Here is a 15047-nt window from a genome sequence, read left to right on the forward strand (position 1 = left end):
ACAGTTTTTCTGATACCAAATCTGAATTAAAAGAATGATTATCATGCTCACTTCCACAGCACATACACTAAAATTGGAATGATACAGAGATTATCATGGCCCCAACACAAGAATAACATGCAAATTTGTGAAGCATTCCATTTATAAAAAAAAAAAATTAGGATCTAAGTACAAGCCATATTCAAAATAAAAGTAATAATTATTACTAGTGTAGAAATATAAGAGAAGACTAGTGTGGATGATGGCAATGCTTCCAGACCAGGGCTTCAAAGTAGTCCAAAGAGTGTCTGAACTTGCCCAGACCTTGACAGGATTTGAGCTCATTTCAAACACCAGTTGAATAGTATTGGGGGGAGGGGAGGGGGGATGAAAAAGTCAAGGATTTTATAAATAGAGAAATGTAAAAAATGAAATCAACAGAAACCTAAATTACTTTCTAGTGCTTCTGGTCTGTCTGTCTCTTTCTCTCATCTATCCACATTCTTGTGAAATTATGTCCGGTTTTAAATAACTCATTGGTGAGCAACAGGCAGGAGCCCCAACTGTCAGACACTTGTCTGGCACACATACATAGTAAAGCTGGCTCCAGCAGGAACTCAAGCTGTGAGGCTCAGATAATTCCTATGTGGGTGAGCAAATCAGGGCACTTGGCCATCCTCTCTACTAAAACCAATGAAATGGTAGAACCTTCTGACACTTTGCCATAGGTATGGTCATTATCCTAGTGTCAGGTTTAGAGTTTTATTTCTTTGTTGTTGTTATTAGAAGCAGCAAGGGCAAGCAACATGCTAGCCTTTCAGAACATAGGTAAAGCAATCACCAATTCCTGGCTCTATGTTATTGGCATGCTTCCTTTTCCCAGTGCCAATTTTGGCATGGAATCAGAGACTATTAGTGTTGGAAAGAGCTTTGGAGATTACAAAGTCCTACTGTTTCATTTTACAGATGGAAAGGCTGAGACCTACAGAATTTAAGTGACTAGGCTAAGGTTTCACACTTAGGGGCAAACTGAGTACTTCTGTTGTCTCCTCTTTATACTTATTTTGCTGGTACTTTTGGTACTTTTGAAGTCCTTAATTTTTCACCTAGTCACTGTCTCTCACTTCCTTTTCTACCACATCTTAATTTATCTGTCTCCTCTCACCAACTAATATACTTAATTTTTCTTACTCTCTTATCACTGATTCAGTTCCTATTATCCCATACCTATTTTTGCCTAAACAGGAAACACCAAGAACCTCTGGGACTCCTTGTCCAAGCAATATAAAATAAAGACAAGTTGTATTGACTGGGTATTTCTAAATGAGAAAGAATCCAGGAGTTAAAAAAGTCAGCAACAGACAGGCATATGTGACTGTGCAAATTAGAGAGTGAACTAGAGATTAACCCTAAAATACTTAGCTAGAGGCAAGAACAAACTCATGATGAGGGAGAATTCTGAATCAAAACTACACTTAGGTACATCATTAGTGAAATAAGGTTATATATTTGTTAAAGAGAGTAGTCAGATGAATATTGTAAGAAAATAATAGATGACTGAAAATAATCTTCCCATGTAAAGCCCTATTTCCTAGACTTTTTTGAAAAGTTTCTTTAAAATGTGTCAAATTCACAAGCAAAGGAGATGGCTGAGTTGAGAGTAAGTCTCATTTATGTGATAGGGCTAATTATAAAAATAACGTAAAGGGGGGTCATATAATTAATTAAACACAAGATGGGGGAAGATAGGAGCAGGTAAAATGAAAGGCAAACAAAAAGTTGGTACAATATACAACACTTTTGGGGGAAAAGATGACTATCAGACAAATTTTTCAGATGGAATGTGTTAATCATAATTTTTCTACTTTGACAAAGATTAAAACCATTTAAATCACTCTAAAATAAGAAAAACATTTCATTCTTAATCAAATTGCTCAAAAGAATAAAAATGTATCAAATTACCAAACAGCAACTTTATATTTAGCTTCCAACTTCAAAATGCTAAACATTTCTAACATCCAAAGAAAGGAAGCCAGAGAAGACATTTCCCCTCTGTAATTTCATATATTATTCTGGATAATGTTCAAAAATTACTTTACAATCTAAGATAGGAGTTAGCAAATTAATTCCAAAATTCCTTATTGTTATAGGAAGACCAGAGCTGACTTCATACATTTCATACCCTCAGTAAATAACAATAATAAGCAATATATTATAGACCTGCAGAATAATTCCCTGAACAACTCATCTTTATAAAATTGACCAGAATATCCTATTATATAGTAATGACTAGATTTAATATGAAGTTTATAAATAAGGCTCAAAATGATCTCAAACAAATTCACGTGAAACGTGAAGAGGAAAATCTAAATAGGATAATGAAATGGACAATGGGAAGTGTAAGACACAATGAAATGTTACATCATTAGTTCTTAATCTGAAATCCCTAGACCAGTAGAATTATGTGAATGTGGTAGAAGGAGCCCCACTATAATATGGCTGCAGAGTAAATCTAAAACATAATTTTGGACTAACATTCTTTTAATTCAATGTGGTAACAAGACTGATTATCAAACGGCAATCCAAACCTGTGACTGAAAGATATCTTCATGGTCTTGTTTTAAAAGAATAATTTCTTAATAACTTGGACCTGGACTAGTGGACAAAGTCTTTCAGAACTTCAGCCACATTAGAAAATAAATGGTCACCAAGGATCATGTTCAAATGATAACTAAGTAGCAAAAAGGTTACAATAGGTATCTAAACATTTCCTAATAAAAATAACAGGTATTCCACAACAAAGACTAACTAACCTACATTACACAAATTATCTTTTAATTTTCACAAAAACCCTAAGATTTACCCTATCTTTCAAATGAGAAAACTGAGGCTAAGTGAAGGCAAATAACTTGTCCCAGGTCATACAGCTAATAAGATTATCTGAAATCTGACTCCAAGCCTGTGTTCTTAGCCTTTAATATACTCAAACCATGCATTTTTGTATTGATACTCTAAATACAACGCAGTTTTATAACTGATCATTTTAATGATGTACATGCTGTACTTTGATATGAAACCCAAAACTTCAAATATAAAGATTTCTAAACAATACAATTTGCCATATACTTTTAAAAATTACCGTGTCATTGACTAACTAGTAAACTGTGGGACTATATTTTTTTTACAGAAAAAATGCCTAACCTTCTTTAGTTAAGACCAGTATTTAAAAATATTGTTACTCTCTAGTGACATTTTATATTCTTTGACACATTCCACCACATAAATTGTTATACTTTATAAAGTTACTTTTTAAAATTATCACCATTAGCAGATTATAGTTTAATGTGGAATACATCCATGATCAAGAATTAAAAGATCCTTTAATGAATCTTTACCTTTCAAAGTTTACTTGGGGAAGACACCACTGTGTCAGTATTCACCTTTGAGAGTATATTGTTGTGAAAAGAACTGATGTGCAAGAAGCAGCCCAAAATACCAGATTCAACAGCTCTAAAAAAATCTCTCCAGATACAGAAAATTGTTCCTACTTTAGAAGTATAAGGCACAGAATAAGGCAGAGAATCTAAAACTTTGCTGATAATAAGCAGAATTCAAAAACCAAGCCAGATCTATATGTGTAATAAGAATTGTAATGCATCCCGCTGTCATGTATTTAAAAAATAAAATCAATATTTACAAAAAAAAAAAAAACAAGCCAGACTACTCCAACAGCATAAAGCAGGAACTGATTTATCTAGATAATTTTTTATATTATTATTGTTGATTATTAAGCATGATAACCACCATATTTGCCTTCACTTAGCCACCATAAACATTCACACTTTTCAGGTATATTTCTGAATATTATGCCATGAAAGCCTATCACTAATTATGCTATATCAAAGTGTTATAAGAACATGTAATATACTGATATGTGCCAGTAATATCAAATTCTAGAAAACCAAAACACCAGGTTATGTTTTTCTCAAGTTAAAATAAATTTTTGATATTCAAAAATCTGCATATATTTTAATTTATAAGGACTACTGATGACATTGACTACATCAAAGATTTCAACTTTAGTACGCTATATGTTGCAATAATACACACACACTTCAATATAAAAGTGCCAATGAGACAGTACATTAAATTTTAAACTCCACAGAAATAAGACTATATATTTGAATACACAGGTAATTAAAATTTTTTCTTTAAATAAAAATGCTAATCATTTCACATTTTTAGTTATAATAATCTAATATTGATAACAGCACAGCACCCTCTGGTGCATCTGTTATAAGATGTGCAAAATTCCTACAAAAAAAAGCGATGGAATCACAGAGTAAAAATAAACCTTAGAAATCAATAGGTTGATAATCTTTTATTTACTCCAGCATATATTTTTAAACTCTAATGCTTAAAACAATTTTCATTTTAAAAGAACTCTACAAATTTTATAGCAGCAACTAAAATAGGTCAGGAAATTTTTTGTTTTAAAATATGAAACTAACAAAAAAAATTTGTTTCTAAAACATATCGCTCAAATTAAAATAACATCATCCAAAAAAATTATTCTAAGTATGAAATGGTTAAAATTGATTTATCATGTTAACCAAATTTCACTTTAGTCAAATCATTTTGCTTCAGATAAATTTGACCTTTGAATGTGTAAGGAACTTCCACATTCTTTTTCTGGATTCAAAAAGAATTTGTCATTATTTGTAAAAATTGATAAATAGTTTATAAAAGCATCTACAAGTTCTACAGCTTGAAAATACAGGGATACTTAGACATGATACTTAGACATGAGCTATGACAAATCTTCAGTAGTTCAAAGAGGACAATACAAAAATTTTACTTAAAAAAAAACTCTTCCTAGGAAAATAATTAACTCTAAAATATCTAACCAAAGATAAAAGCAAAGGATGCCACCTGCTTTAGACAGCCCTTTTGTGAACCCCTGTGGAAGTCCCAACACAATGCAGTAAAAAAATGAAAGTGACACCTGTTTAAAGCAGCCATCTGTCTCTAACATACTAGATTTAGTCAAATCTACTTATCTTGGATTTCCAAAATATAGGAACGCTATGCACCTGTGAACAACAAGGAATTTATAAGCCATTTTATGGTAGCTACTAGAATATCCAAAGAGTTAAAGGCAAATGATTTACTTAAGCAAACTATTTTTATAAAGTAACTGAGAACAAAGGATATTTAGTCAGATGCTCAACATAAAATAAACAACCAGCATATTCATCATTTAAAAAGTCTACTTATTTAGTATTTTCATTTCTTATATTCTCAGTGTAGATATTAACAACAAAGTAACAATCCTATTAGACTGCTCAGATCAGGGGGGAAAAAAATTAACTCTTACTACACACCTGACACCCATCCTTTAAAAATATACACAAACATACACATAATTTAAAATCTGAAAAGCAAAATTATGTACCACCTACAGTTTGAAAATACAGTGATACTTATTATCCCTGAGTTGGAAGTTTAGAGGAATGCATACATAATACCAACTTTCTCCAGAAAAATGAAAAACATCACCCAAAAGTAACCTTATCATTCAAATAGTGCATGGCAACTATCTTAGGATTCATTCGGTTTTTTATTATTTTTTAATGGTTAAAAAAAAATTACCATAAATTTGTTAAAAGGTTAAAAAAATTGTTGAAGGTTAAAGAATTTCAAGCTTTTAAACTATAAACCTTTTAATTGAGTACCTAAGTAGAGTACAAGACTATTTGAATACTGAAGAATAACACAGTATTTCAGAAATCGGGCACAACTACCTCTATATAATGAAAACGTTGTAAAACGATGCAACGATGCAAACTTCTAGGAATACATTATTAGTTTACTACATACATGTAAATTTACTATGCCTATGTCCTATGTGGTTTAATATAATTCATAGGAAAAACAATACAAAAAGACTGAAAAGCATTATATATTTAGCTACTCAAATAAAGTTACTAGTGAATATAGTTTGAAAGCATGATTACTTTCACAGATTTCTGATAGTCTAAAAACTGAAAGCAATACCAACACATAACATACACTCTTCTAGGAAAAATATTAAAGAAAGAATGAACTAAATGCTGAGTATTTGCCTCTGTATTTAATTTTAAATGTCATTTGTTTTGTTACTATTTATGATTATTATTTAACCAATCCATATGAATAATTTTCATTTACTTGAGCCCTAAGTATCTCTAACAGCAACTTTTATATCACATGCATGCTTTAAAATTGGTTAAGAAGTCAAATTCAATTTAAATTCTGCTTTCAAATCAGTTTGTGAATCTAAATTCAAATTTTAGAAAATCTAAAACACACAAGTAAAATGCCTCAAAATGTTTTTAGACACTGCAAATAAAAATACTAAATATAACATTGTAGAATATATATAATCTACTTGACAGCAAAACTCCTATTAACTTCAGAGACAGTTTATAGGACCCAGGAGCTTCACCATCCAAAAGTGTTCAGGCATTTGACACTCATCTGAACAGAAAAAAAAAATACAAGTTAGTCAGAGAAATTTTCATGGAATTTAGGTTGGGGAGGGGATGATTAGAAAGAGATGTGAGTGCTGAAGAAAACTTCCTTTCGAATAAAATATCATCTGCATTTAAAATAGGAATCACAATTAAACGAAAAAGGAAGTTTTATTAAACCCCTAACTCCTATTTTAAAATATTAGCCTAAATAGCATTATAATTACCCAACTTGCTCATTGACAATCTCAAGAATAATTAATGCTGCCATATTATTCACAGGCTGCTGTCAGTTAATCAATATATGTTTGCTGTTACAAAGAATACTGTTTAAATAAGTATTTTAAAATCTAAATTGGAAATTATAATATGTGCAACTATAATAGTACATTATATCTGTTTTAGTATACATTCATTTATAATACTTTTGACTGATAATCAATTAAAAGTTAGACTGAAAAATGAACAAAATTAAGAGATCTGTAAAACCAGGTTAGCTTTAATCAAGAACCCTACTACTTGAGGACTGGTAAGTACTCAAATCTGCAGAGAAAAACATTTTCTTGGGGGAAAAAAAGAAGAAGTTCCCTCTTCCTAGCAGGTTTAAGTTCACTGTCCAAAGAAAATAAAAAAGTAAATAAAAAATATGTTAAGTACACACATGCCTAGATCTTAACAACCACAAAGAAAGTGAAATATACACACGTTTCAAGTTGAGAAGCTTCATGCATTCTTTATAAACAACTTGACTTCAATTTCAACTCTCAAAGGGAAATGATGAAAAAAAAAAAAACCTCTTAAAGTACCATAACTGTCACAAATAACATTGTGAAGTGAGTTCTCGAAAGCTTCCTTGTGTCCTTTCCCTGTTCATCACACAGGAAGTCTCATAACCACAATGAAAATTGTTAACACTCCACTGTGGGGAGGGGAGGTTCATCAAAGTGAAATGGAACCTCACTACTACTCCCTCCCATCTCCACAAGAAGGATAAAGCACTGTCAATAACTACTAACCCAAGTACAACACATACCCTGCATCCGGTTTAAATCACAAGCAAGCGCGCACACACACGCGCGCACACACACGCGCGCACACACACACCACCAAAAGAGAGAGACAGAGACTGACTTTAAAAAAAAAAAAAAAAAAAAAAAATCTCTTTCCCTGTGCAACAGAGAGCAGAGCGAAGAGGCCCCGGGTTTCAATGTATGTGCAAGGGGTTGGGGCGGGAGGGGGGGGGAGAGGGAAGAGTGCTGAATGGATATTAAGACTGTTTGCAGCACAAAGAAAATACTATTTTAAAAGAAAAAAGAAAACCATGAAGCTGATGATGGTCAAAGAAGAGCAGCTAATCATTTAGCACCAAGCAAAGAGGGGCAAAAATGAAGGGAATAGGCGGTGGGAAAAGTTCACGGATGTATGAGGATAAAAATAACAAAACCCATAACAAGGCCCCACAAGTGAACAACAACAACAAAAAAACACCACCTCTTGGGTCCCCCCACCCGGCCGCACATTGTTATCTATTTCGGTTTTCAAAGAAAAAGGAAACAAGCAGCTTTGAAAAAGAAGGGGGGGCAAAAAAAAAAAATCCCTTATCTCTTCACCTGACCCTCCTCCTCTCACCAGACCTAAGGGAAAGATCCAGCATCGGCATCGGAAAACTGTGGCTCCCTCTCCCGCTCGGCTCTCAGCCCCCCGCGCTCCCGCTCCATCCCTGAAGTGCGGCCGCCGAGGGCCGGGGAGGGCCAGAGGGCGGCGCGGCGCCCACACCCCCGACCCCGCCGCGGCGCGCAAGGGACAGAGCCCCTCGGCTGCCGCGCCGCAGCAGCAGCCCGGTGTCAGCAGTGAGACCCCGCACAGCCACGCTCCGCTCGCACACACGAACACACACACGCACGGACACACGCGTTCACACGCATCCACACGCTCCCACACACATGTAGAGACCGAAGAATATTCACCTTGGCTGTGGATTATTGTGATGTTGTTGGTGGGTGATGGAGATGGTGGTGGTGGGGAGGAGGAGGAGGAAGAGGAGGAGGAGGAGAGGAGGAGGAGGAGGAGAGGAGGAGGAGGAGGAGAGGAGTAGTTGTTGTTGATGGGTAACAGTCGCCAGGACTACGGTGACTATGGCGCTTGATTCACAAGGCAACGGTTGCTATAACTCACAAAAGAAAGAGAGAGGGAGAGAGAGAGGGAGCGAGAGGGAGAGGGAGACACTCGCACGGGGAGGGGTGGGGGAGGGAAGAGGGGAGGAGGCGGGCCGGCGGAGTCGCCGGAAGGGGCGGGCTCACCACCCTGACTGACAAGGCTCCGAACTCGGGCGGGTGGAGGGATGGCTGAGAGCACGGGATTCTGATTTAGGGACTCCGAAGAAGTGCGCTTAGGCTTGGCCAGGCCTGCCGGCACTAAAAGTCCTCTCGGACGAACGCTACTACACAATTTGGTCAAGCCGAGGAGACTTTAGAGTTAGAATGCGAGGAATGCTTTCTGTAAAGAAAGAATTGTCGGTCACCGCAGCCAGCTTTGTGCAGAGAAGCCCCAGAGCCATGAGAGGGTAATGGCTAAACCAGGGATGGGAATAGTAAGAGCGACCCCAGGCACTTTGTGAGGAGAGGAGCTATGGCGGGGGAAGCATCCACTTTGAAGAACGGCCTTCGACCCCCCCCAAACATCATTTCCGGGGCGGGCTCGGCGGAGGGTCCGGATGTGGCACTGGTTCGTACGTGAATCGCCAGCGGTGTTACTGGTAGTGTTTGCCTCCTGGCTTATCCCTTTACTAGACTCTTTGGGTCCCTCGTTGGACTGGAGGGTCCGAGCTGCCCTTTCCTTTCTGTTGTCTGCGCCCTATTCTACTCCCGCCTCCTGAGGCCACGACTCCGGGAAGCGCGGGCGGCGGGGTGTGAGCGAGCTGCCTCCGCCGCCATCTTAGAGAAGGCGAGCCTGGGGCGCGTGTGGGCAGCGGGCGGGCCTCCCGCGGACGCGCAGCGGTTTGGCGCGGAGAGGTAGGGAAGTCGGAGCGCGTCCGGCCCTCACTCCGTAGCGAAGAGGTGAAGTCATCACTCCCAGTGCTAATAAAGAACAAGAATTTGCCCTTCCCGGAGGATGAGAAAACCCCTGGCGAGCTCCCTCGACTAAAGGCGTGGAGGGGTGGGGCACCTGCCTGAACTACTGTCTCGTTAATTTTTGGTTCCCTGTTATTTTCACCCCTCCCCAAGCAAAGTGTTCATCCCTCTTCAGAGTTGACCAAACTTGGAATTGAGCTCAATCTGTATTGTATTTCTTGCCTCGCCCTTAGCCTCTTTACTTGACAGCCTAAGGTAGTAGAGGTTCATGCCATTCCAGGCTGTATTGAAACAAACGAATGGCTTCCTTCTATGTTGAACGTTGTCACCCCTCAACCTGCTATATGGAACATCTATTGATAATGCATGGTTCAAACATATTCGTCCAATTCTTTACACACTGGAGTCCAGCAGGCACGTGTCCCCGGGCCCTGGCAATACCCAAAATCTCCAATGTTTGCAGCTAAGCAGCTTATCGAAGACAATAAGAAGTAGAGCCTTAGGAAGTCAGTTCTCTTGGGGCTTAATTTTTGCACCTGCAAATAAGGGATTTGGGCCGGCATGAGTTCACCAGTGCTAAAATAATACCGAGCTTTTTTTTTTTTTTTTTTTTGGTGTCCTAGACCTTGTGTTAAGGTTTTGCATACATTATCTCATTTAATCCGGGCAACACACTATTAAGTAGAAAAGATTCTCATTGTAGGAAAAATAAGCAGAGTTCTAGAAATAGTTTTACCTCTCTGGATCATAAAATACAAGGATTTAGAAACCAACTATTGGGACAATAGATTTAAGAAAGTAATATTGTTAACCTTCCGTAATTTTGTAAAAGTTGTATTTTTATGAGTTACCATGTAATAATAATTCATTGGACAGCATTGAGCTAAAGGTAAAAGATTTCATGACCCACTCTTACTTCATTGACGTGACCAGTAGCAGTTCAGCTCTTCAAATTTAGAATACTCATTTTATTACATTTACAGATAAAGTCCTCTAGTCCTACAATGGTGTTAGGGCTGCTTGCTCACACTACATGGCTCTGAATAGCTTTGCTTTTTTAGTTCTATTGTCTGTTACAGTTTTCTTGTCTCCTCACTGTCAGCTGTTGCTTCTTCTGGCTGTCAGTGAACATAGTTCTATTATCCTTCCCACCCTTTTAATTTACTGCTTTTAATCTTCAGGCAAGAAAATCACATAATGAAGCTTGTGCAAAACTGTCTCAAGAGTATAATTAGGTACTTTAAGGGACTGCCTTTTTAGCAAAATTGTGACCCTTGTTCTAGGACATTGTAATGTCAGTTTTAAGCTGCTTAAAGACTCCCAGTGCCCCCCACCCCCAACTTGGTGGTTTAGTCTTTTTCTGAGTTAGGAATAGGTAACTTCCTTTAAGTGAATTCTTTAAAGTTAGAATTTAGGATATGTAGAATAATACCCACTTTAAGATCATTAGTGGTGACTTCTAACCATAGTGAGGCTAATGTGAAATTTTCGATTTTACCACCTCATTGAATAAATTACCAAACTACCAATTCAAGCTATGGAATTGAAAGCCACACATTATGTATGTGTTACCAATGTTGACTGGTGACGAGTCCTTGCTTCCCCAGTGTTGAAGAATAACACCAGAGAAGCACGCTGAGGCAAGGTCAGAGTGGAAAATTAGAAGTTTATTAAAGGACAGCAGAAAAGACTTATGGCGGAGGAAGAAGGGAACCCAAGAGGTGGAATCCCTTGAAGGGCGAATATGTTCCCTTATTTATAGTTTTTGGTGATGGAATGTAGGTGGAAAGGTCTGAAGGGTTGGGACACAGGTGGGCCAAAGAAGTAATCTGGGCACTTCCAGTCAAGTTTGCTGTTCATTAACATTTCTTTGGGATGGGCTATCTTCAAATCTGTTGGGGGCTGTTTCCTGGGCTTCATTAACATTCCAAGAGTTGCTCAACTTTTCCGGAAATTCATTCTCAACATGGCCTCCATTTTAGATTTCACTAGATATTAGACCCGATTTACCTAACTACACTGACTACCTAACTTTAAATCTGGCTTCATATGCATTCATTGTTATAATTAGTTATAAAAGAACCAAGAAATCCTTTTGCCAGGAGTCAGTTCCAGTAAGAGATTCTTTAGAGTTATTTTGAAAGCTGCATAGTTATTGTACATGCACTTCAAAAATACATTATTTGTTAAGTATCCCTCAGTGTTAGACCATTGTAATAGTTATTGCCTACTGCAATGTAAAACATTGGGCTCAAGTAAAAATATACCTAACCAAAAGCATTTTACACTCCTTGACAAATTCAGTAAATTATCAGTGCAATAATTATTTGCTGAGTAACTAAAATGGAGCAGTTTGTAAAGTGTTCAAAGTTAATAAAACTCAGTTAATAGAAAACTGAACTTAAAATTAGCCTTTTGAATTTAGACTGAGATTGGAATGACTGGCAGAGACATAGATGAACATATTTTTAGCTGAAAATCCACTTGAAAGATGTGAAGCCCTGATTCTTTGTGTATGAATCATATACTTTATAAATTACTATAACATATTCTTAAAGATAAATTTCCTTTTCATTATTACCTAGTAGGATGTTTCCTCCTATTGTTAATCTACTATATATTCAGGAATCAGTAAGTTATTTCGGTATTAATGCTTGAAACGGGAAATGTATATATGAAAAAAAAAAATACTGATGACCCTTAGCTGTGCTTCCAAAATATGTATGAGGATTCAGAAAATTAATGTATTCTATGGCAATTTGTCATTGAATTTGTAGTGAATCCTTTAATAAAGCAGAGTTAACACCTGTTTTAAAATTTTTCATTTGATTATAATATTCTGTTTTCCTCAGTTGGGTAAAACAGAGCTTTAGTTCTCATGAAATTAATGGTTTCATTTCTAATCAGTATTAAGTGTTTATACAGACCACAAGGGAAACAGACTACTAGATTACTGATAGCCTTCATTGGATTTGAAACTCTGTGGATATTTGATAATTATCAATAACAGTGAGAGGGTAATAGAGTCCAAAGTAATTCAAAACTACATAGAGACTGGGATTCAATCCCCAACAACAACAATAAAATATATATGATCTGTCACTTAATCTTTTGAGGACCCCCTACCACACTCATCCTCACCTAAAGTCTATTTTGGTCTTGAAAACAGTGCAATTGTTTTTTGGTAAATTTGTCTTTGTTATTGTCTTTTCTTCAAGTTACACAAACCAGGTGATAGCAGTTCTGAAGTACGTCTGTCTATCCTTACATATACTTTGGAATTAAGTTTTCATCCTAGTACAAAAATATAATAATAGAATCATACATTGACTATCTTTTAAAGACTAAAGTCTTTAAAATTATCTTTTGATATACACATACAGCTTTCCCCCTTTGATTAATTCAAAACATCAAAACATGGCAGCACTAAAACTAAAAGACCAGAAACAACCCAAATGTAAGATGATGGGGAAAACAATATTATAGTACATTTATACAATTGAGTACTATTGAACAATTAAAAAGAAAGGACTACTAATATAGACAAAAGATTCTCAGCAGAAGAAACCAGGCACAGAGGCATAATGCAGGAATCCATAAAGTCCAACACTGGAAAAACTAAATTATGTTTAGTGTTTCCCTATGATGGCAGGGGAATGGAGGTGGAAACTTATAGAGTGATGGAAATTTATGTATTCTCCAACTTGGAAGCCAGTATCCACATGTTGCTCTTAAAAGCTTAGTGTAAATTAAAATGTACAGTTGGCAACAATGGCATATGCCTGTAATCCCAGCAATTTGGGAGACTGAGACAGGAGGATTGTGAGTTCAAAGCCAGGCTCAGCAATTTAGTGAGGCTCTGAGCAATGAAGCAAAACCCTGCCTCAGAGTAAAACATAAATGGGGCTGGGGATGCTCAGTGGTTAAGTATCCCTGGATTCAATTTCTGGTACCAAAAAAATGAATTAATTAAAATGTACAACTGGAAGCATACTAACTAGGTTTTAAATGCTCAATAATAATGTGACTGTGGCTAGTAAATAGAACAATGCAAATACGGAATATCATTTCCAAAGTTCTATTAGAAAGTACTGTTCAGGATCTTGTTTTTTTATAGTATTTATATAGGTATCTATATTTGTCAAAATTATAGTTAATGCACATTACATGTATGTTTATAATATCAATAATTGTTGTCCCTAAACCACAGAAATACTATGTTACCAACTTGATTAGGACCATTTTTTTCTTCAATGTTTTTGTTCACTGAGGAAAAGGATAAGTAGCAAAATCATCCTTAGCAATTTTTTTTAAATATGTTAAGTGTGCCATATACTAGATAGTGTTGATTTTTCTGCCCAAAAGTATTAGTTCTGGTACTTAATAATACTAAACACATATGGAAACAAGGAATTGCTTTTGAAGGTTTAAAGTGAAATCTAGATGGTTAGTGACAAATTTTTTCTATTTCTCTATTAGAATCTCAATTTAGTAGTGTTTAGAAGATTGTGTTGCTCTGACCAGAATGAGAAAGTTAAGATCTCTAGGTAACACATAAAACTCAAAGGGTTTTAGTGGTTAAAAAAAAAAAAGAAGAAGAAAATTTATACATCAAGAATCTCAGTGATTTCAATTCCAAAATCCTAATTTACATGGATTTTAAGAGATGAATAACAAATGAATTAATTTAAAATACTAAACATGTTTTTGCAATACTTTTGTAAAAGTAAGAAAATTTTTTTGTGGATTACTTAGTATAAAGTTAATAAACCAGGTACAGTGTTGCACACCTTTAATCCCAGTGGCTTTTGAGGCTGAGACAGGAGGATCATCTCCTCAAAGCCAGTCTCAGCAATTTAGCCAGGCCCTAAGCAACTCAGTAAGACCTTGTCTCTAAATAAAACATAAGAAAGGTCTGAGGACATGCCCCACTGGTTAAGTGCCCCTGGGTTCAATTCCTTGTGCCAAAAAAAAAAAAAAAAAAAAAAAAGCATTTCTTAAGAACTTTGTAAACCTCAAATACAGATTATTTACAAGATCATGATATAACTCAGCAATTAACATCAGTAATACATGCTGAAAATATTTTTTCCTCAATTGTTAATTATTTATTGACAAAGCGATTTTATTTGATCCAAAATAATAATTGCCAAGTTATTCTTAAATTCATTCAGTCATTCTCTCCCCCCTCTCTCTCCTCTCCCTCTATTCACCTGCCCCAATGTAATGTAGAGTCTGCAAAAAACATCTCCCAAGTTCGTCTTGGACATTATTACTATTTTAAGTATATTAATACTATATAAAGTCTTTAAAATGTTTTTGAATGGTTATGTCAATTGTTATATGACTGAATTATTTTTTATCCTTGGATTTTTTTTATGATTGTAATATAGACACTAATAAAATAAAAATATCCCTGATTCAAATAGCATGTATTTTTTTTTTTTTTGGATGCCATTTATACTTTCAAAGACTGGGTTTAATA

General features: G+C 35.9%; 1 long non-coding RNA gene and 1 other non-coding gene across 3 annotated transcripts in view; one reads left to right on the plus strand and one right to left on the minus strand.

The window, feature by feature from the left end:
- Positions 1–8537, minus strand: part of LOC144257199 (uncharacterized) — a 169193-nt gene extending 160656 nt beyond the window's left edge. For both annotated transcript variants that reach the window (XR_013344392.1, XR_013344391.1), the window contains exon 1: positions 8459–8537. This is a non-coding gene — a long non-coding RNA (uncharacterized LOC144257199). The remainder of the gene's footprint in view (positions 1–8458) is intronic.
- Positions 44–147, plus strand: LOC144257342 (U6 spliceosomal RNA). The gene has a single exon (XR_013344432.1). It is a non-coding gene; the product is annotated as a U6 spliceosomal RNA (small nuclear RNA).
- Positions 8538–15047: the final 6510 nt, after the last annotated feature.

This window comes from Urocitellus parryii, chromosome 10 (genome assembly GCF_045843805.1).
Source record: "Urocitellus parryii isolate mUroPar1 chromosome 10, mUroPar1.hap1, whole genome shotgun sequence".
Taxonomy (NCBI): Eukaryota; Metazoa; Chordata; class Mammalia; order Rodentia; family Sciuridae; genus Urocitellus; species Urocitellus parryii.